This window comes from Piliocolobus tephrosceles, chromosome 15, assembly GCF_002776525.5.
Source record: "Piliocolobus tephrosceles isolate RC106 chromosome 15, ASM277652v3, whole genome shotgun sequence".
Lineage (NCBI taxonomy): Eukaryota > Metazoa > Chordata > Mammalia > Primates > Cercopithecidae > Piliocolobus > Piliocolobus tephrosceles.
In genome coordinates, this window is record NC_045448.1 from 30,477,333 (window position 1) to 30,501,579 (window position 24,247).

The window sequence follows — 24,247 nt, forward strand, 5'->3', positions numbered from 1 at the left end:
GCCCACCACCACGCCCGGCTACTTTTTTGTATTTTTAGTAGAGACGGGGTTTCACCATCTTGGCCAGGCTGATCTTGAACTCCTGACCTCATGATCCACCCACCTTGGCCTCCCAAAGTGCTGGGATTACAGGCGTGAACCACCATGCCCGGCCTATTTATTTATTTTTTAAGACAGAGTCTCACTGTGTTGCCCAGGCTAGAGTGCAGTGGTGTGATCTCAGCTCACTGCAACCTCTGCCTCCCAGGTTCAAGTGATTCTTCTGCCTCTGCCTCCTGAGTAGCTGGAACTACAGGTGTGTGCCACCACACCCGACTAGTTTTTGTTTTTTTAGTAGAGAGACAGGGTTTCACCATGTTGCCTAGGCTGGTCTTGAACTCTTGACCTCAAGTGATCCACCCGCCTCAGCGTCCCAAAGTGCTGGGATTACAGGCATGAGCCACCGTGCCTGGCCAGCACTGTCTTTTAATCCCTAAACCTAGTGTATCCTTCCATATATTAGATTTTCCTTAATTTGTTAATGTTTTGTGGTTTTCAAAGTGTCTTTAACCTCCTTGGTTAAATTTATTCCTAGGTTTATTCCTTTGATGTTATTGTAAATGAAATTATTAATTTTCCTTTTGATTTGTTTATTGCTGGTGTATAGAAACATAGTTGATTTTTGTGTGTTGATTTCGTACCCTTCAACTTCGCTGAATTTGTTTATTAGTTTCAGTAGTATTTTTATGGGTTCCTGGGGATTTTCTATACATAGGATCATGTCATGTGCAAATTCTTCCTCCTGATTTGGATGAATTTTATTTCTTTTTCTTGCCTAATTGTTCTCACTAGAAATTCTAGTTCAATGTTGAATAACAATGGTGAAAGCAATCATCCTTGTCTTATTCCTGATTTTAGCAGGAAAGCTTATAGTCACTTTTTCCCTGAGTATGAAGTATGAACATCATTGTCATGAACCATTGCTGTGGGTTTTTCATAGTGTCCTTTTCTTTCTTTTAAATATTTAACATTCTTCTGAGTGGAGTTAACTAGAAAACTTTAAAGAAGCTAATTTAAAGTTTTTGCTAGTTTGTGGGACATAGTCTCAAAATTCAGAACAGAAGAAACATCCACATAGTTATAATTTTTGTCCTTAGGGCTTACATGGGCAAGAATATACAGAAAGCATTTATGGAAAAGGAGTTAAAAGGAGACAAGACTTTCAGAACTCACTGAGTAGAAGGTTCCACTTGTTTATTTGGCTTTACTCTCTAAACTGTTGGAGTTGACAATCAATCCCCTTCTAAGGCTTTACTTTTTGTCACTGGCTTGTAAAACTGGAAAATTTGCCCAGATTAAGCCTTTTGATGTTTTATTTTGTGTTAATTTCTTTCTTGATTTGAGATAAATGTTTATAATCATCAACCAGTTTTTGTTTCTGAGGCCTACACTGGAGGAAAGGACTGTAATTACTAATGTTGCATCAGAAGTTGCTCAGACAAATGGAAACTTTTTCTTTTCTTATAAAAGTGGAAGCGCCCCTGGTGTTAGAATGCACATTATTCTTGCATTTGGTAAAGTGTTCTATTGTCTTTTTTGTAGGCATTTTAATGACATTCAGATAGGTTTTATGCAAAATATTTATGGTAGGCCGGATCTTAAAAATATTTTTTGCAGGGAGTCAGGAGGTGATTACCTTTCCAAGTAATTTCAGGAATTTTCGGTTTTCCTAAATATTTATAGGAAGAAACCCAGGTTCTATTAGAATATTTTGTGTCCACAAGTCTTGCCAATGCCTCCTGCCTGCCCCCCACCATACCTTGTAATGGAACATTTTGTGCCATGCATTAGATGAAACTTTTAAGTCACAGTGATGAGAAAGAAAAAAGATTGGCTGTGGATAGTGTGTTGCAACTATTTTTGCATTAAATTATAATTACACCTTTCTATCTTCTCTGGAGTTGAAAAAAAAAATGATTTGTTGTCTGTGAATATAGTTGATATTTGTGTACCATGTATCCATGGTCTCACCAGTCAGGGGAGAGCAGATTTCCATCTTGGAAAATAGTTTGTCTGGAGTGAATGTTTCTGATTAATTCATTATGTGTATATGACAATTATATGTGTATGATAGTTACATATGTTAGACAATTATATGTGTCTAACTATATTACATATATAACTACCATATGACAGTTACATATGCTATACATGAAGACATATATGTGTGTGTATACATATATAAAAAGTTCAGAACAAGGTTATATGCTTCTTATAGTAAAAGGAATCTGAATCTGTTACATTGTTTTAAGTTAGTGTCCTTGGGATAAAGAGAGCAGTTAGATGGAAGAGAATCTGGTAGACTTAAAAGCCACCTGATTCTCCTGATTTGGGTCACCCGCATCTGAAACATCCTCTTTAATTTGGTTATCAACATGTTTTTTCATCCCTTTATTTCTTCTCTAATTCCTTATAATCTTGATAATTTATGAACCTAAACAAAGACTTTTTGTGTTGATTTCTTCAGTGACATAAAAATTAACCTACTTCTATAAATGGATAAATGAACATGGATGCATTCTATGGAGCAGAGTCTACCAAAATTAATTTTTTTAATCATCTGAAGCACATTGTGCTGTTGGATTGACCATTTTCCTCAGTTGTTTTAACTGTTTACAGGGAATGAAGATGAGTGGGCAACAGGTTGTGGTTGCTAAGAGTTCATGTCTTCACCATTATCTGCAGTCTGAATATTGGCTCTGAAGGTTCTGAAACCTGGTTTCTAGTTTTATGCAGTGCTCATGACTTAATTTATACCAGTGAAATTTATAAGGGATTGATTTTCAAAACCCAAAGGCTTGTTTGTTAATTTACATGGGCAGTGGACCTTTCCAGTCCGATTCACTGTTTGGATTGTTTTTGTGTTGGTATCGGAGTATCAAACAACATCTTACCAATAATAAGAAAGCTGTGTAGTGTGTTAATATAATGACTTTGCAGCTATGAAAATACATGTGTAAAAGAAAAACTTATAATCAGGGAAGAAGACAAATGTTATACCTGGTTCAATAGAAAAGTAAAATAACCCACAAATTTATATGGAGTAAAGAAATGTTGAAATGAACCCAAATGGAGACAAAACTGGTTTGTTGGGGAGAGGGAGCTGGGGAGAGGCCCTGGAGGTCAACTGAACCTCCTGCCTGACAGGATGGAATTTACATGTCCCTCAGTTAACCTATAGCCTACAGAGTTGTAAAATAGCTCCCATCAAACAGAATCTGATAAAGCGTAGAACTGTGCTATAAATCATGCCTAGTTTTCCATCATGTTTTTCCCTACATATTACTGTGAATTGCAGTGAGTGGGGATTAAAAGATTTTTTTTTTAATTTGAGAGACAGGGACTTGCTATGTTGACCAAGCTGGACTTGAACTCCTGGGCCCAAGTGATCCTCCTGCCCCAGCCTTCTGAGTAGCTGGGAATACAAGCGTGTGCCATAGATATTTGAGTATAGTTCTGTATCCTCTTTGAGCATGATGAGGTTTTAAAATTGTACCATTACCTGGTTAATGAATGAACAGTTTTAATGATTTAGTTTTAAATAATTTAACTTTTTTTTTTGATAGGACCTCACTCTGTCACCCAGGCTGGAATGCAGTGGCATAATCTCGGCTCACGGTAGCCTTGACCTCCTGGGTTCACGTGATCCTCCTGGCACAGCCTCCTGTATAGTTGGGACCACAGGTGTGCGCCACCAAACATGGATAATTTTATAAAAATTTTCTGTAGAGATGAGGTCTTATTTTGTTGCCCAGGCTGGTCTGGAACTCCTAGACTCAAGCAGTCCTCTCACCTTGGCCTCTGAAAGTGCTGGGATTGCAGGCGTGAGCCACCACACCTGGCCTTAGATTTGTTAGTTATACACAAATCCAGGTTCAGATTTACCTTGCTAGTCTTTTTGTGTGTGTGTGTGTGACACAGGTTCTCACTGTTGACCAGGCTGGAGTCCAGCGGCACAATTATAGCTCATTGTAGCCTTGAACTCCTGGGCTCAAGTGATTCTCCTGCCTCAGCCTTCCAAGCAGCTGGGATTACAGGCATGTGCCACCACCACTGGCTAATAAAAAGTTTTTTGTAAAGTTTTTTGTGTTGCCCAGGCTGGTCTAGAACTCCTGGGCTCAAGTGATACTTCTGTCTCAGACTCCATAGTTCTGGGATTACAAAATTGAGTCATGGTCCCTTACTAGTCTTACAGAAACTTACAATTTTCTTTTTGGCACTGGGTCTTTTTTTTTGGATAGCTGGTGGTGACTTGGAGGCTGGCTGCAAGGGGCAGTATTAAATGTAATCTGGTACTGTATGCTTTTTTTTTTGTAAACAAGTAACCATTGAAATTGTATACAATTATTGGGAGGCTATATAATGGTGTTGGAAAGAGTCCCAGCCTTGTGTTAATCTGTATTACTGACCTATACAACAACATTTGCAATTACTATGATTTTCGACCTAATTTGTCAGAATCTTCATTTTAATTCATTCTGAACATTTTAATGCATGTTTAAATAGAATAAGGTTTAAATTGGCATGCCTGTTTTATACAACTCAGCCCAGTATTTTTCTTTTAGCCAGAATAAATGTTAAATGATTCCTTCCTTTTAGTGATGATTTCTGATATAGTTTCTCCTAATATGTGATGCCCTCTAGTGAATTCAGCCTTGCAGAAATATTTTGAGAAGCGGTAGTCAGTGTAATGAAATCTCAAGGAACATTCTAATAATTAGAACTATTCCTTTATGCTTTGTTGAGATGCAAGTTTCTGTCACTGTAAGTGTTCATGCAAAGATGTGATAATCCCCTATGAGTCTTATTGTTGAATGGAGTGAAACTTTTCCAGATGACTTCTAGAGTCTTCTTCAGCTTTGTGGTTCTAGCTTCTATATAAACCAGTAGTCCTCAGCCAATAAATATTGAACATTCACTAGGACTTAAGCACTGTCCTGGAGGGTTGTGAGGGTTCCAAAGGTAGTATAGGTCATAGATATGATTTCAAATAACTAATGCATCAAGAGGATAAAATAATAGTAACTAACCTTTATTGAACATTTACTCCGTTGCTGGAGCTGCTGAAGACAGTTACTTTGTCATTTAATCCTCACAATAGTCTTTAAGTAGCTACCACTTTTAGTCCAATTTATTTTTGTAGATATTGGGGCCACAGAGGTTAAATAATTTGCCCAAGCTCACACAGTAAGTGGTGGAACCAGGACTCGTTTATGTAAAATAATAGTGGATAGGAGGTGAATGGCAGGCCAGCGATCAAAGTTTCATCTGTCTTTACAGCCACTCCACATCACTTGCATTATCACCTGCCCGAATTCCACCTCCGCTCATATCTGTCACTGCGTTCGATTCTTATACGAATGCAGACCCTATAACTGTGCATGCAGGGGATCTAGGTTGCATGCTCCTTAGGAAAATATTAATGCCTGATGATCTGTCACTGTCTCATATCCTCCACTCCTCCAGATAGGACCATCTAGTTGCAGGAAAACAAGCTCAGAACGCCCGTCGATTCTACCATTATGGTGAGTTGTATAATTATTTCATTATATATTACAGTGTAGTAATAACAATAGAAATAAAGTACACAAGAAATGCGCTGTGCTTGAATCATCCTGAAACCGCCCCTGCCCCTGCCCCTGCTCTCCATGGAAAAATTGTCTTCTGTGAAACCAGTCCTTGGTGCCAAAAAGGCTGGGGACTGCTGGTTTACAGGCTGTCAGCTCTCTGAGGGTGTATTTAGTGGTCTATATTAAGCTAGCTCAAATTACTTTTGGATACTTCTTTACATTGTTACACTTAAGTGTATGATTCTCTTATTAACTTCAGTCACAGAAGTGATAGTTAATAATTTGTACATAAGTTTTGCAGTTCATTTTAATTTTTGGCCCATAAGGTATTTTACTTACTGTAAAGACTTACTTGATAAAATGACACAGTCTTATCTTCTTTTTCCTTTGAAACATCCGTTCTTTGAGGTTTAGTGAATCAACTCCTCATTCCTATGCCGAAGAATCCTTTGAGGGCATTTATGACTTGTAGGTTTCTTTTGATTTTCAGAAACATTTACCGTGCTCTTTATTGGATTTTAAGGCCAGGGTAGCTGTTGTTCTTTTAGTTTTTATCACCTAGACTAAATAGAAATCGATTTCTCCATTTGCAGGTAAATTAATTTCATCAAATTAGAGCTAGCCTTTTGATGCCTTGCATTGTACCTGTTTGTGGTGTATTCAGGTCAGTGCTTGTTGTATGGAGAAAATATAGAATATATCTTCAGTCTAATTACTGGAAAGATAATGTGAGCCTTAAAGAAGAAAGGAATATTATATTGTTGTATATAAGGTAGATTGTTTTCATTTCTGGAAACTTTTTTGGTGTCCATTTATATGGTTTACAATATAAATTGTAATGGGTACACAACTAAGTCACAGATTGTGACCGCAATGGCCTGAGCACCCCTTAGTCTTCATCTCTCCCTGATTTCACTTCTGTGCATACCTAAAGACTTGATGTTATCAACATATCACTTTATCTTTCCATTTAGGCTATCACTGAGTAATGAGAAGGAATGTGAGAAGAAATTAAATTGGAGACTTTCCTAATGAAAGGAGAGACACTCAGAGGTGCCCAGCCTAGGATTTTAAGAAGTCTAGAAAGATTGAGCAGGGCTCTCGAGAAGAATATTTTAATGCAAATAGGAGATTAGGAAAATCCTACCTGACTCCATGCCCATTTTGGTAAAAACAGAACAACTTTTTAAGACTTCTTGAAATTTTACTATTTTCCTTCTATTTTTCTAATTTCTCTCTCTCCCCGCAGAAAGTTTCTCTAGCAGTGAAAAATCTCAAAGGGTTATTTAAGGGATAGGAATTAAGGAATTCTGTGGTCTGAATTCTGTGGCCCAGGATTTGGAAACATAAAGTTAGAAGTGTTAGTGAGGGGTTAAAAAAAAAAAAAAAAAAAAGGCGTAAGCCAGTTACAGAAGCATTTGGAACTGGGGCTCCCATACTTTAGGAGTTAAAACAAGAGATTGGGGTGTTAGGAGATAGTTTTATAAATCATTATTTGAAGTTAAGCATTTATTCATAGTGGTTAAAGACTGTGTTATTAGTGCTATTTTCAGGTACATTTTTGTGAAGTTGGCTTTTGTAGGCTGACCTGAAAACCTAATCACTTTGTATAATGTAATTGTTTGGGAAAATGCATCTGAATTCCAAACCGCTGATTTAAATGCAGAATTTTAGAATGCTACCTGCTCATAAGTTGGGACTGTTGTCTCTGTTCATATTTTGATAGAATTCCCAATTTGGTTCATTTCTAATCTGGGAAACAAAATTTTATTTGACTGTAGATGAGGTAAATCTCTATAGAATAGTTACATGTATAAAAATAAGTTACTTCTTAGCTGAGTGTGGTGGTGTGTGCCTATAGTCCTAGTACTTGGGAGGCTGAGATGGGAGGATCACTTGAGCCCAGGAGTTTGAGGCTGCCGTGAGCCATGATTGTGCCGCTGCACTCCAGCCTGGATGACAGAATGACAGCCTGTCAATAAATAGATAGATAGGTAAGTAGGTAGCTAGATAGATTTACAAAACCAGACATAGACACACATACACAAATAAGGTAACTTTCATAACCAGAAACTACAGTAATCTTTGGCATAGTATTTGTAACTTAAGACTTGGTTTTATATTTGGCAATAATTTTAAAAATCTTTAGGTTAAGATTCAGATGGACTTGCTGACTTGTGTTACATTGTAAAAGGGGAATCAAGCCTCCAGGGATATACTTGGTTGCCCAATTGCTGTGTTTCTCTAAGTATTTTTTTCCCTTTTAGGGCCATTGTTTCTTCATCTACAAAATAAGAATGTTTGTAATGGCATTATTCATATAGCTCAAACTTGAAAAATACACAGATGTCAAACAGAATAAATACATTTTGGGATATTTATACAGTGAAATACCATATAGCAATGAAAAAGAAGAAACCATTTTGGCACTTACTTATATGGGTGACTCTCACAGACATGTTGAATAAAAGCAGCCAGATGCAGTAGAGTATATCCTTTTTTTTTGAGACAGGGTCTCATTCACTCATCCAGGCTAGACTACAGTGGTGCGATCATAGCTCTCTGCAGCTTCCAACTCTGGGGTTCAAGTGATCCTCCTGTCTCAGCCTCTCAAGTAGTTGGGACCACAGGCGCACGTTGCTATGCCCATCTATGGAGGATCGCTCAAGCAATCCTCCCATTTTTGTAGAGATGGGATCTCACCATGTTACCCAGGCTGGTATAGAACTCCTGGGCTCAAGCAGTCCTTCTGCCTCAGCCTCCCAAAGTGCTGAGATTATAGGTGTGAGCCACCACACCTGGCTGTGTATATGTTTGTTAATTCCATTTAGATAAAGTTAAAAGACAGGTAAGACTAATGATGGTCATATAATTCAGAATTGTGGTTACCAGTGGAGTAGTTAATTATTGGGAGGGGACATGCATGAAGGAGGCTTCTGGGTTGCAGGCAGTACTCTGTCTCAGTCTGGATATATTGACTTGTAAAAATATTAAGTCATATACTTAGGATTTGTATATTTTACTGAACACTACAGTTTTAAGAAGGCTGAAAGTGTGTATCAAAATGAAACACAAAAAAGAAGAAAGTAAAAAACAAAAGATTGACTGGATTGGGAGCCAGGAAAACTGAGATCAGACTTCAGCTCCACCACTAAACATCTGTGATTTTAGGTAACTCATTGACCTTTTTGCCTTAGTGATTGTATCTGTAAAATGGAAATGATCCCTGCCTTCTGTATTTCAATTAGGGTAAACACTTTCATCCTTTTATACTGCGTTTCATTACATCATGGAGATAAACCTTTGAAAGCACATTGGAGGCTATTAAATATTCCGGATGTAAAGTGACATTATTTTCCTGTTAATACTTTTATACTTGTTGTATTAGTATTCTGTTTATTAAAAAGGACCCCATATAAAAATAGCAAAAGGGCCAAAGACTGGTCAGCTGAACCACATTTATTACACTTACCTTTTTTTCTTTTTTCCAGACAGGGTCTTGCTCTGTCGTCCAGGGTGGAGTGCGGTGGCCCAATCTTGGCTGATGCAACGTGCCCCTCCTGGACTTAAGCTATCCTCCTACCTCAGCCTCCTGAGTAGATGGGACTACAGGTGTACACCAACATGCTTGGCTAATTTTTATATTTTTTCTTTGTAGATGTAGGGTTTTGCCATGTTACCCAGGCTGGTCTCCAATTTCTGAGTTCAAGTGATATACCTACCTTGGCTTCCCAAAGTGCTTAGATTACAGGTGTGAGCCACTGCACCTGGTCTATACTAGCTTTTGAATTCCTGGAAAAAATATAAAGTGACAGGATCAATTTATCTGACTTTTTCTCTTTTTTATATTAAGCCCTCCATCAAGTAGAAATTGAGCTCTTTCATGCAGGGTATGATGCTTCATGCTTGCAATCCTAGCTCTTTGGGAGGCCTAGGCGAGGGTATCATTTGAGGCCTGGACTTGAAGGCTGCAGTGAGCTGTGATCCGTCACTGTACTTTTAGCCTGCGCAATAGAGTGAGACCCTGTTTCTGGGGTCGGGGAATATTCGAGCTCTTTCAAAGTGTGCTGGGGTTTTATGCTGAGGATATAATAGTGCACAATATCAATATGGTCCTTAAAACTACAGAACTATAGAACTAAGATTCTAGAGGGAATGACAGATGACAGGTGGAAAACAAGGAAACAGACAAATGAATAAACAACCACTGGCTGTAATGAGAGCCATAAACGAAGCACTCAGGACTGAGACAGAATCACTATTGAGGGGAACTTGCTTTAAGTAGTGGTCAGCCTTAGTGAGAGCTTGTTTAAGGAGTTGACATTAAGCTGACACCTAAAACTTCAAGGAAGAAACAGAGGTAGTGAAACAAAGTCTGAGAAGGTAGCCTGGACAATTTGTACTAAGCGCTGAGGTAGGAAGTGGCCTGTTGGAGAACCTGGCAGAAGAGGATAGCACAGAGGTGGAAGGGGAGTGGTAATTCGATTCTTACTCTAGGCTCAGTGGAAAGCTGTCAAGGCTTTTAAACTGGGAAATTGTGTAACTGGATTTACATTGTAAGATTACCTGCAAGTGTTGGGTAAGTAGATGAACCTGTGGGTCTGGAGCTAAGATAATGTGTTGGAGATATTTTGGTAATACCAGCATAAAGATAGCACAAAGGAAAGAGGAAGGAGGAAGAGGATAGAGAGAAGACAACTGATGTCTGAGTGATTTGGGAGGCTGAGGTAGAGGAGGGGGAGCCAACCAATCCAACCAGGAGAGAAGGATCACCGACGTCAGAAGAAAACCTGGAGAGTGGTGTCACAAACCCCAAGAGAGGCTAGCATTTCAAGGAGGAAGTGGCCATGCGTGTGGAATGCTGCCAAGAGGGTAGAGTAAAATGAGGACAGAGAAGTAGCTCTTAGATGTGGCTACATGAAAGTGGACTGTTTTGCCAAAGTGGTTTCAGTGGAATGGTAGAGGCCGAAAGCTGACTGAAGAGGGAAGTTGATTGAAGAGGGAATGGGAAGTGAGGAAGCAGAGACTGTGTGTGTATTTAATGATTCATTTTTCTGGACAATCAGTTTAGATTTATACTTTGCTACCCCCAAGTATTTGAGGAGTCTTAAAAACCCATTCAGTAAGCCTAGGGGTTTGCATTATCCATAAATGGCTGTAGGAATTTAGTATTGGCCTTTGACTTCCAGTAATTTTTCTTTGGTTAGCATTTAATTGTTAATTTGAGAGATTCTGAATTTTGTAGGAGGCTTCCATGTATAGTAAAGCTGAGTATTCAATCTTTTAACTTCTAGAGAACTAGTATTATAAATAAATTGAAACTTGGATTGTTTACCTTTTCAAGGAAGTAATTACAAGCCTTGAAAGTTATGCAAAAGCTATTTCATCTTGAAACACTTAGAAATTCATTTTGGTTTTTTGTGATTACAGTGTTCAGTAAGACAGACATCTAAATAGGGATTGCATTTGGCAGTTATGTACATGTTCTTGTTCTAAACTAAGCACTGTTTCTGTGGTTTAGATTTTTCCTTTATAAATAGAATTTTAATCAGTGTAGGTTAGATATTTTTCCAGGCATGTTATAATTAGCACTGGCTACAACTTAATCCTAAAATGTGTATAGTAAATCTAATAATATTTTATAAGCACTCCTGCCATTAAGTGAAAGCAGGAATTATTTGAATATTTAAAAAAATCTCTAGTGTATATCTTTCCAAAACTGTGTGGAAAGAATGTATGGCTCTTAAAAAAATATTAATACATAACTTGCTTGGTCTTGTCATTGAGACTGATGTTGCTTATATTTTGGAGCCACATGGTCTTATATGCCATGATAGCTCATTCATATATTCTTTTGAATATACTATGTAGTAATGTAGTTACTGGAAGAAGAAGCATTGCTATAGGATCTACTTTCCAAATGTGATATGATGTCTGCCAATTTAGGCCCAGTGATTTGGGAGGCTGAGGCAGGAGAATTGCTTGAGGCTAGGAGTTCGATTAAGAGCAGCCTGGTCAACATTGTGAAATCTTGTCCCTGTTTTTTTTTTTTTTTTAAAAAAAAAAACAACCTAAGGACAAGCAGTTTGGATTACAGGAAATTATTTAGTAGTATGGTTCAGGAGCACCTTCTCTGGTGTAAGATACACTTGGGGATCGGTCTCAGCTTTTTAGAATCTTAGATCATCATGAACAAGGAAAGTCAGAGAAACTGGCATAGCCAAGAGGAGCCACGGGAGACATGATGGCTAAATGTAATGTGGTATTCTAATGGGACTCTGGTGCAGAATAACATTAGATAAAAGCTAAGGAAATTTAGATAAATTTGGACTTTAGTTAATACAAATATAATATTGCTTCATTAGTTGTGACAAATGTATCTACTAATATAAGACATTAATATTAGGGGAAACTGAGTATAGAGTATATGGAAATTCTGTCCTATCATCACAATTTTAAAACTACTCTAGGCCAGGCACAGTGGCTCACACCTCTAATCCCAGCACTTCAGGAGGTTGAGGTTGGGGGGAATCACTTGAGCCCAGGAGTTCGAGACCAGCTTAGGCAACATAGGGAGACCCTGTCTCTATAAAAATAAAATGAAATAAAATTAAAAACTACTCTAAAGTAAAAAAGTTTATTAAGAAAAAGAATGTATTTTTATAACCATCTTCAGAAAATACAACCTGCCATACTTCGTAACTCTGATTATATGATTTAACCTTAGTAGACCTCACTGTCTTTATCTTTAAAGTGAGGATATAATGTGTCTACCTCCATAGGGTTTTTCTGAGGGTTTAATGAAGCACTGCAAGCAAAAGAGCCTGGCAAAGTGTCTGGCATAGTGAATGCTCAACAAATGCTACTAGTGATGATGAAAACTCATCTTTAATTTTGTTTTAATGTCTGCGTGAGCAAACCCACATTCCTACATTTTGGTTGAGCTATAAGAGATCTAGCATTGCAAACCAGACCCAGTTTAGGGTCTAGACCTACCATATCCATTTCCAGTTGTCTTAACTTGAATTTAAAACTAAAACTCCTAATGGATTTTGAAAGCAATTCTACTTTATTCTCAAGTGTTAAATTTTATGGGCAGCATAGTGAATGGGAACGAGTACTGAATAGAAATTAGGAGACCTGACTTTTAGGCCCCAGTTTGCCACTAAATAGTTCGGTGATTTGGGGAAATTTCTTTTACCTTTTTAGAAACTTCATTTTCTCGTTAGTAAAATGAGAATGTTGAACTGGATGCTATTTATTTGTGAAATTGAGTTACATTGATATCTAAGTGAGAAATGGGCTTCGGAGCAGTCACCTTAGAGGTTTTGTCTTCCCAGGAGGCCTCCTAGGAAAATTAGTCTATTACTCATGTTTACATCTCATTTCGGACCAAATATAAGTGGCCCTGCTTGCTGATCCATCATATTCTCTGTATTAGGCCCCATGAGACTCTTTAATTGCTTCAGAAACTCAAATTCGCTTTCAAAGTTTGGAGATTTGTTACCATTCATTGAGGATAATTAATAGAATGTGCTAAAAGTTCTGCAGGGATTTCCCATAAAGGAGTTCTAAAAATATTATAAGTATTGACAGCATTGTGGGAGTAAGTATTGTGGCCTTCCCAAATCAGTCATTTTGAAAGCCACAGGGCTCTTTTGGAAATAATTCTGGCATTATTATTATTTTTTTTTTAGTGTATTTACTCATTGTACAATGTGATTCTAGTTTTGAGACTTTTGAACTTTTAGGGTCCTCTCAGTTTCATTATAACTTCCTGGCTTTGCCATTAACCAATATTATTTTATTGTAATTTTAAGGTAATAGCACTAGGAAAGTACTGTGGGCAAGAACTGTGTTGTGCAGAATAAAATCTCTAATGTAGATCTAGTTTCTGTTTCTTTGTCCAGAAAGCTTGGCCACACATTGTATAAATGTTAGCCATCAAATTTTGATATGACTAGAACTATTATGATCAGAGTGTTTAACTGTGTGTACATTTGAGAGTGTAACATTTAGTAACATATTTGCCTGACAGTTTAAAAAACGTGATTTCATTTTAAAATAATTAAGTTGAACTATTTATTAAATATTTCATTTTTCCATATGTGTTTTAAATTGAATTTCAGTGACCTAAAATTCTGTTTGTAGAAATAACTTTGCACATCTTTTACTATGGTGTGGTATGGTATATGTATGTTAAATTTTTTAAAAACAGTAACTCACTTAAGGAGAAAGTTTATTAAACCCTGACTAATTAAATTATCCAAACATGAACAGACTGCTATATGGTACCACTACTGGTTTTTGTAATATTAACAAGTCACTTAGTGTGATCTTTCACCAGTGAATAATTGCATATTTTCCATGGAAAGCATTGTGATAAGAGTTATATACCACTATTAGAAACCTTAACTTTAGAAATTATCAGCAGATGTTTTCCATGCATGGTTGGCTTCATTTGGTTTGGTTCCCCCTTAGCCGAATAGTTCTAACCTGACTGGAAAGATATATGGCTAACATTTACATGATGTGTTTGGAACGTAATGAAGCACTACACTAGACTTTCAGTTAATGGAATTTGTACCGTTTTAATTTTTTGGACAGCTTTTTTTTCTATTTTTAAGGAGGTGTCATATGCAGTGTCATCTTTTTCCATACTTGCCATTAGTGATATGTAAGGAAGAAAGGTTGAAGAAGTGATTTTTTATAGAACTATTATTTTATTAGAGGTTAGGAAATAACTTTAATAAATTCACATTTCCATTGTCATAAATGGTTCCTCTTAAGTGTTCACTTTTTTTAAGATTAAAGTTTAACACTTTCATTCCAAATAAAATTTATTTTTATCTCACGGTTGAATGATGACGTTTGAATTTCCACAGCAAAAAGAGCACTTTACTTTCTTCATTGCTATCTTTAATGTTAACTAAACATTTTCCTCTGTAACCTGTAGTAAATAGGAAAATAGTAGATTATGCCATTTTTAGTGAAAAGTTGTTTAGGAATGGAACTTTGGATTAATGCTATAGGAACATCTGGATTAATGCTATAGCAGATTGTTTTTAGCATGCTAATTTACTACTTTCTTAAACTCCCTTTTTGGCTTAGTATTTGTCATATATGTTATATATTTATAGAATAGTTTGAAATTGGGTTCAGAAGAGTCAGATACCTTTCTACCTTTTCAGCATGTATTTTGAGTATAGTTTATATGTGTGGTCTGGTAAGTCTTTCTGCTCACTCCCAGATAACTCTTGTTTTGTATATTTAAACCCTTACGGCTTTTAGGAATAAATCTTTTCTAATTTCCAAAGCAATACAGGCTTGTTAGAAAATATTAAACCACTAAAAATACATGGTAAACTGGAAAGTGACGGTAAATCCTCATTGCCTATGGCATAAAGACTGACTTTGTTATAGTCAGGAAAGAGCATTATCTTAGAAAGGACTTTTGACAGCCTTAACCTGTTAAAAATTTTTTTAATATAAAAACTTAAAGCATGAAATTTTTATATTGTTATCACATTATATATAAGTTACAGAAGTTGAATTATAAAATTCAGCATTATTAACAAGATATGAACTTGTATTTATTCTCATTTCATTGTAGAATGGTAGAAAATTTGACATATATTGGGGATTGGTTTTAAGTTTAGCGTTTGAGAACCACTGAACTAACCACCCTTATTCTTCTCTCGCTGCTCCCCAGAATACCAGCCAGACTTGTCCTCACTCTTCCAGTGTACTGTTACTTAGCTTTGATTTGCTTGTTTTTGTTCATGTGGTTCCCTCCTTCCCAGTTGTGTGCCACCCATCCTCCACTGTTCATTTCAAATCCTCCAGTGGCAGAGACTACCAAATTCCTACTAGAATTTGTTCTCTTCATCCTGAACCTGGAGCTAGCTAGCTCTTGTTTTCCTTGTGACTGAGTTCTAGCCAATGGAATGTGAGTGGAAAATGATATGTAGTGTTCCTCCACATTCTTTCCTTTTTTGCTAGGTGATGTGAAACCATGGAAGTGCAGAGCCACAGTGCAAGCAGCCTAGGTCCCTGAATGACTATGTAAGAGAATTGCCCCACCAATGTGAGCCTTCTTCCTCCACCCTGTGATTATTACATATGCAAGAGGTAAATTACTTTGTTAAGCCATAATGTGTTTGGTGCTATTTGCTACTTCAGTTCCACCTACTATAATAACACTACTTTCTCTAGGAGGTAGTTCCTGACCATGCTAGTTCACGTAGATTATTATTTTTTCTCTTAAAATTCTATGATATTTACTAGGTATTTTTAATTCACATTTTTAAGAACCAAAAACAAAGGCAGAAAGAAAGATGGTATGCATTTAATTTATACATGTCTTGCTCACATAGATGGTAGGCCTTTGGAAGAAAGTGACTTTGCCTTATAATTCTTTTGTATTTCCCATGGTACCCAGCTAAGGCACTCAGTAAAGACTTGAAAGAATGCAAAGTTGGGAACAAATCTTCAAAGCATAGATACTGGAGTCTGCAATGGTGTTAAGTTCAGTGAACTTCATTTATTTTGGTTTTCTCTGATTAGACCTCCTTGATTATAAAGGAGAAAAATGATATAGAAAATCCATAATTTAATAAATTGAAACAGACATAAAATAATGACATTTGTAGTAGGGCAGCCATTTCCTTCTTTCCTCTCTCTCCCTTTTTCCCTTCTGTAAACATTAAACTTTTACAATGTGTCATGTTTTGGGCCCCGGGGAGTACAGCAGTTAATAAAACAAACAAAAATCTGCCTTTCAGAGTTAACAGAAAATAAGTAAAACATTGGAAATGCTAAATACAACCAGTCGTAAGAAAAATAGAGATTTAGGGTGAGTGAGCAGCAATATGAGTGGTGCTTGAAGTGTGTTAAATGGGGATGAGATGTGTTAGGTGGAGTTGAAGTGTGTTACATGACGCTGGTGTTACAATTTAAGTTGTACAGTCAGCAAAGTCCTGTCTGAGGGAGTGACTCTTGGGCTAAGTGCTGAACCAGGTGAATAGAAACCATGTGGCTACCTGGAGAAAGAGCTGTTAAGGAGAGCAGACCACAAGCACTCCTTAACCCAGGGTGAGAGTGATGCAAGTGTTCTAAAATTGTGTTATTGCACTACTCTGAATATACCAAAAATCATGGAGTTGTCCACTTTAGAAGTGTAGATTTTATGGTATGTGAATTATATCTTAATAAAGCTGTTAAAAAGAAAAACCATCAAAGCTTTAGAGGTCTTCAGCATCAACCCAGGGAAAAACCCTGGTTTCCTTACTGCCCTTTTTAGAGTGTTTGGCTTTGTAGTAGTTGTAGTTACCACAGTGAATCACATGAATTTTTTTCCAGTTAGGTCTAGAGACCGTGAATCACAGCAATCATTAGGAGTATTAGTAAATTTGTATCAGATTGCTTTGGCTGTAAGATTTTAAAATTTCCAACACTAAAATTTGGTCATGTATGTGCAATCTTCATAGCTTGCTGCTAAAGTAACAGTAGATTATTATCCATTTATAACTTGGAGAAAAAAGGTAATGTTGGCTTCATGCTCAGTAATGACTGATTTGAGATTGAGATTGTGCTGACTTTGCAGCCACATCCCTCACCAACATGGCAATTGCCTGATGGCACTGTCCTTGGAACTGTCCTTATTTTCTATTTTCTTTTAATGGTTTATATTGAAAACAGCTTGGTTGTCCCTGACTCTTGCTTTTTCAGATTCTGACTCTTAGATATTATCTTTCATTATTTCCTCTGGAAATAAGTTTTAGCACTCAATAACTCCCACATTCTAGATTCCAGCCACCTAGGCTGCATTAATTTAGACCCCTTTCTCTAGACACTGAGAAGTGTAGAGCTAGAAAGAGTCTTGGAGTGCAGAGTTGTGTAACAAGTCAGTGCAAGGCTTGTGTTAGGTTCTCAGCAATCCTGAATTCTGTCCTCAATGTCTGTTTCCAATATCATTACTATATTTCCATAAGGAATTAACAAATGATGCTCCCCCAAGGCAGTCACCTTGACCATAAGGAGATTCTTCATATCCTATTACAATGTTAAAATTATGGACTCCAACTTTGTATCATCTTAAACCATCAAATCATTTCCTCTTAATCTGTAATCATTTTTTGGCCCAGGATCAGTTTTCCATTGTACTGATATGTTAGCATATGACCTCATCCTAAGTTGAGAACATGTGACTTAGACTATAGATCTAGCCCTAGATCTGCTACAATGTGACCCTGGCAAGTATCTTAATCTTATTAAAGACATTTTGTATTTCAGATATAGTTCTGATAGCAGCATTCCCCTTTCCACCTTTGTACCACACAAGTGAGTGGGCTTGGAGAATACAGTTCTCAACATGTGAGTACAGTGAAAGCGTATTTAATGTTATCTTCTTTACCTTCCTAGACTCAGTGGGGAAGAAAGGGAGGAATTTCCACTCCAAGAAGTGCAACTTCTTCATGGTTTCTTACTACATAGGCAAGACAAGGTGGGGAAAGAGCCTATTCTGTCCCATCTGGTCAAGGAAGAAAGGATAATTCTGCTAAGAAGTCTGTGTAAGGCAGGGATCAGGGAGTGCTCTGTGGCCCCACCCCATCCTGAAGAGAGCCAGTGAGGACTCTAGTTGCTTCGTACGAGCAACCCACCATTGCACTTAAAACATGCAAAAAACTGGTCACACTCTTAAACTTCACGTGAAGTGTTTGTGTCTAAATACAAACTGATGTGTCTTAATCTAGCTATACCAGCCTCCTTTTAATAACTAATAATAACCAGCATTTACTCAGTATGTGTACTCTGCTCCAGTTGCTGTTCCAAATACTTTATATGTATTAACTCATCTGATTTTCACAACCCCTTGATGTGTAGGTACTGCTATTATCACCTCTGTTTTTTACAACTGAGGAAGTAACAGGTTGGAAATTTCAGTTATTAAGTGGCCAAGCTAGGCTTCAAACCCGAATAGTCTGACCATAGTCTTAGTTAATTTAGGGGCTACCCTGATTTTTTTTTTTTTTTTTTTTTGAGATGGAGTTTCACTCTGTCGCCCAGGCTGGAGTGCAGTGCTGCCATCTCGGCTCACTGCAAGCTCCGCCTCCTGAGTTCAAGTGATTGTCCTGCCTCAGCCTCCCAAGTAGCTGGGACTACAGGTGCGTGCCACCAGGCCCAGCTCATTTTTTGTATTTTTTTTTTAGTAGAGATGGGGTTTCACGGTGTTAGCCAGGATGGTCTCGATCTCCTGACCTCGTGATCTGCCTGCCTCGGCCTCCCAAGGTGCTGGGATTATAGGTGCGAGCCACTGCGCCCGGCCCGGGGATACCCTGATTTTGAAGAGGAGTTTGATTGTAGGAAGACCTAGGACTCAAAAAAGGAAATTTTCCTGGTAACCCTTACAATACACTAAATTATTTTACTTCTCTGGGTTTCTTCATCTGTAAATTAGAGTTTTGAGAAACTAGGTATTTTAAATGCTTCCTGTTGGAAAAGTCTAAGATTTTGAATTATAATACCAAATTGTTACTTGTTTTCAAACAAATTTAATACAGCGTGGAATATTTAATTTTGTAGTCATCAGTATGCAGTATACACACCTATGTGCAGAAGTATATTAAGCAGCACTGTCCAATATGGCATCTACTAGACTAATACATAGCATTGACTGTTTGTGATGTGGCTAGTCAAATTGAGATATGTTTTAAGTGTAAAATACACACCAGATTTCAAAGACTTAGTATGAAAAAATAAATGTACAGTGTCTTGTTAATAATTTATTTTGGATTGATTACATGTTGAAATGGTAACATTTTAGACATACTAGGTTAAATATATATTTACTTTTAAAAAACGTAGCAACTAGAAGAATTAAAATTACGGTTGTGGCTTACATTATATTTCTGTTGGATATTGCTATTGTAGAAAGTCCTAAATGAGAAAGAAGGTATAGTTTATATGGGAAGGAAACTCATGTGGTGAAATAGACAGAAGATAGTACGTATCTGGTAAGCCCAAGTACATCTGTAAATATATTGGCCATGGATAAAAGTATATGTTTGATAAAATATATTAATTGAAACAATAGATATATTAGTGCCATGTGTAATTCAGTAGTATATTTATTGAGCACTTACCATATACCAGCCACTCTTCTAAGCACTTTACATATATTAACTCAATACTTATCGTAAGGTAGGTACTGTTATTACTCATGGAGGCACAGTGAGGTTGTTAACTTGCTTTTAAGGCTACATTGTTAGTGAAGTGAGTAATGGAGTTAGACAGGGTCTGTATAGTTTGCCTCCAGAGCCTGTGCTGTCAACCATTGTGTTGTATTGCCTCATTAAACTAGGTGACCTTATGATTTACTGTATTTCTGACTCTCATTATTTCATATGGTAGTATGTGCATAGATAACCCACTAGAATTTAAAAGCTTAGCAGATGGCCTTAGTACCAGCTTGTATTTATATTTTGCTTGTAGATTTATTTTTAATTTCCCAAGAGTGAATATTTATTTATAGCTACCACTTCTAAGGCTGGTTGTTTATGCCTTAATTTTAGCCTATTAATTGCATTTGTGGTAGTACTCCACAACTTTTGTATGTTATATGTAGATGGTGTAACTGTACTTTCAGGGAGAAATGTACATGGCCAAATAATAATTTAAATTAGTGATAAGAAAAGGGAATATAGGAATTTGCTGTTGGATTTACTCTGCTTATAACCTTTAATTGCAAAAAAGATAAAAAATGTGTGTTTTAAATGGTTTTATTCCTAAAGGGAAACTGTAATGCTATGTCTAGGTTGAGCATACATTAGGCATGTATATATCATATGTATCAATACATATATTTAAGTACCATCTTATTTAACTTGTAACCTAAAATTTTAAAAAATACACATTTTCTGGCTACCCAGTAGGTGAGGATCATACAAGAATAGATGTAACAGGTCTCTGACATGTAGAAATAAGACATACATGAAAAAAAGTGAGACAAATATCAGTTTAACACAGTAACACTATGTACGTTATGAATAGATAAGTCTTATACTTCTAGGGAAAGAAGGAGACTTTTTTGAACTGATGGTTTGGGTAGGGTTACTGTAGGAAGAGAGAACTGAGCTGGACTTGTAGGATGGGGTTGAATTTCCTTAAGAGGAGTAAAGCGGGTATATGAGCAGATGCTTAGACATGAGGTATAAATTGAGCTTGGGCAATAGAAATAATTCAGCTGTGGCTTGAGTATAGCGTTAAGAAGCTGAATAGTTAGAGGAAATTTCAAAAATTAACTTGGGGCCAGACTGTAGAATACCTTGAATTTTAACAGTAGGAGTTTGGACTCCTTAAGAAGTTAAGAATTGGGGGCAGAAAAACAGAAAAGAAAAAAAAAAAAAAACCCTTTGGGTATAGGATACTTTTTCCTTGAGTTACTGCTTATGTGATGGACATCACTAATAAGTTATGTTCTTGACCTAAAATGCTAGATATTTTTAGTTCTTGGTAATAAGCAATACTGAAGAGCTTGCTTTCTTTATTACCAGTAAAATCTAGTGCATGAAATTGACTTGTTAGCATAATCTCAGATTTCTTGGTTGGAAGAATTTTTATCACATAGCAAATAACTTGACAGTTGTCTATTTTTAGAGATGACAAATCAGTATTTTGCACTGACTCTGTGAATTTCATTTATACATTTCCACATACTGTAAATTTATCCCTTTATTTTTGGGGCACACTAAAATAAATTTATCCCTTTATTTTTGGGGCACACTTTTTTTAAAAGCTCTGGCTTATTTTGGCACCACTACCTTATTAGCCCAGACCTGTGGGCTACATTGTTTAACCTGCTGAACCCCATGTTTTTTCTTTGTAAAACTGGAAAGGCACCGCCCTCCCAGGGGTGGTGAGATTGTCTAGTGAAGCAAGACAGTTGCAGTGATGTCTGGCACACACGTGGAGGTAGATACTCAGTAAATTTTGTCTCCCTCCCTCCTAAGATTGAAATCGTTGTGAGCAGAGACTTAAAATAGACTTTCTTATTATTTAATACAGACTTTCATGTAGTGGAGCTCAAGGAAATTTGGAAGGCAGTAACTTTTGTGAAGTCTGACTTTGTTATAACTTGGACTTTTAAAATGTTGATATATCAATAGAACTTAGTGATGTTTTAAAAAATAAATTGGCAACTGTTTCATGAGAATGTACATAAAAAACTGAACAATCAAAGGACTGAAGTATTTCTACAAAGTTATTTTATTTCATGAGCTAAAAACTGTGGCATTGAAAGCAAATGAAGTCCAGGAGGAATATTCTCATACCAAGTATGTTCTAGATCATGCTGTTAAAGAAGTGCAGTTAAATTTTTTTTAACTGATTTTTTTTCTTTTGACATACATCAGTGTTAGTATATGTGTAGTTGTGTAACCCCCAACTCTAGTCAAGATACAGAACAGTTCTGTCATTCTAGAAAACTCCTTGTGCTATCCCTTTATTGTCACATTCTCTCCCTAACCGCTGGTACCACTGATCTTTTTTCTTCTTCCTTTATGGACTAGAATAATGGGGGCTGTCAAATCAGATGAATATCTTAAATATGATACCAACTGAGATAAAATGTTGAAATATCATATTAGGTAATGGTCATGGAAGTTCTTAGTACATAGAGGCATTAGTTATTTGAAAAGTAGTTTTGACCGGGCGTGGTGGCTCAAGCCTGTAATCCCAGCACTTTGGGAGGCCGAGACGGGCGGATCACGAGGTCAGGAGATGGAGCCCATCCTGGCTAACATGGTGAAACCCCGTCTCCACTAAAAAATACAAAAAAACTAACCGGGCAAGGTGGCGGGTGCCTGTAGTCCCAGCTACTTGGGAGGCTGAGGCAGGAGAATGGCGTGAACCTGGGAGGTGGAGCTTGCAGTGAGCTGAGATCTGGCCACTGCACTCCAGCCTGGGCGACAGAGCAAGGCTCTGTCTCAAAAAAAAAAAAAAAAGTAGTTTTGACTGGGCGAAGTGGCTCATGCCTATAACCCAACACTTTGAGAGGCCGAGGTGGTAGGATCTGTTGAGGCCAGGCGTTCAAGACCAGCCTGGTCAACATAGTGAGATCCTCCCATCTCTACAGTCAGTCAGTCCAATAACTCAATAACTAACTAAGTAATTAAAAATAAATAAAATAGAAAAATTTAAAAAAAGTTGGCCAGGTTATGATGGTGTGTGCCTGTTGTCACAGCTGTTCAGGATGATGAGGCAGGAGGATCACTGGAGTCCAGGAGTTTGAGGTGCAGTGAGCTATGATTGCGCCACTGCACTCCAGCCTGGGCGACAGAGCGAGACCTTGTCTTAAAACCAAAAAACAAAAAGACCAAAACCAAAAACAAAATAGTTTCATATACAATGTTAAGTCAGTGGGTGAAGTTTAGCAGAACTCTTCTACAGAGTCAAGTTTGTGTAAACTTCGACAGCTTTTTTCTTCAGAGGCTTTTAGGCTTATTTTTGAAAGACTTGTTTCACATGGTCCTGATGGCTGGAAATCCCTGTATTGTCTTTTAACCTCATATTGTTCCTAAGTGAAAGTAGACAATAATATTTGCCTTGAAAGGTTATGATTATTAAGTGTTATGATATGCAAAAATATAAACCTGTAAATATAAGTATACATACATATATGTAAGTGTGTGTATGGGGGGTGCCTAACCTATAGTAGGCATTCTTTTATTTATTTATTTTTTTGAAAAAAAAAAAAAAAACATCTGCAGTAGCTTTGGAATGTTGGCTTGCTAAAGGGATGCCATGTCTTCTTAATTTCTGTATTCTCTCCCGGGCTCTTCCCATGGAAAAACTGATCAGTTGATCCTCAAAGCTTCATCTTTCTGTTTTAATCATTTTTTACATATTTTTTTGAAATGTATCACCAATTTTTCTGTTTGCGGGTGGAGGGAAGTATATTAAATCTATATATTTATCTTAATGATTCCAGGTTCGTTTCACGATATAGCAATTCCATGAAGTGTGATTTTTTTTTTTTAATTGATCATTGGAGCATATGGGCTGAATCTTTGCCAATCCCAGAACTTGCTTTTGAACTTGTGTTTGTCAGTTCCTATTATAAGATCATTTTGCTTTTGACATTTTCATCTTTTCTTAAAAGTAAAGTACACAGTATTCTGATATGTAATATTTTAGGCAGTAAGATGTAATTGCTTTCCTACAAATTTATTTATTTAATCAAGTGCAGAAGCAGATTTAGGATTTTTTGTTCTTGCCCACAAATCATTATGTACACTCTCTTTATCAGTGTTCTTTGTCTCATTATTTGTGCTCAAAATATTCATAAAATCTAAATTATAGAACTGGAAAGAACCTTCAAGATCATCTAGTCTGTTAATGTTTAATTCTGTCTAATCCAAAGCCCCCCTTTCATATTAAATATTTCTAATACTCCCCTTACTAATACTCTAATACTCTCAGTGTCCTGAAATGAAATTCCTAGTGAAAATTTTTACCCCATTAAAAAAATGAATCAATATAGTAATAATTCTCTAATTGCAATATAAAGGAAAAATAAAAGGAATGTAATTTAAAATGCAATATAAGGTATGATTATACTAGAAGTTTAAAAGAAAACA

At 36.8% G+C, this 24,247-nt stretch overlaps 1 protein-coding gene across 9 annotated transcripts in view; it reads left to right on the plus strand.

Moving 5' to 3' along the window:
• The window catches only part of LCLAT1 (lysocardiolipin acyltransferase 1), a 236,819-nt gene that overhangs the window by 30,805 nt on the left and 181,767 nt on the right, over window positions 1–24,247 (plus strand). Inside the window, exon 1 of one of the 9 annotated variants that reach the window (XM_023217296.1) lies at window positions 17,909–17,984. The exons of the other annotated variants lie outside the window; for them this stretch is intronic. The gene's annotated coding sequence lies outside the window, so the exon portion shown is untranslated. Of the gene's footprint in view, window positions 1–17,908; window positions 17,985–24,247 lie in introns of those variants that run through there. 9 annotated transcript variants of the gene reach the window in all.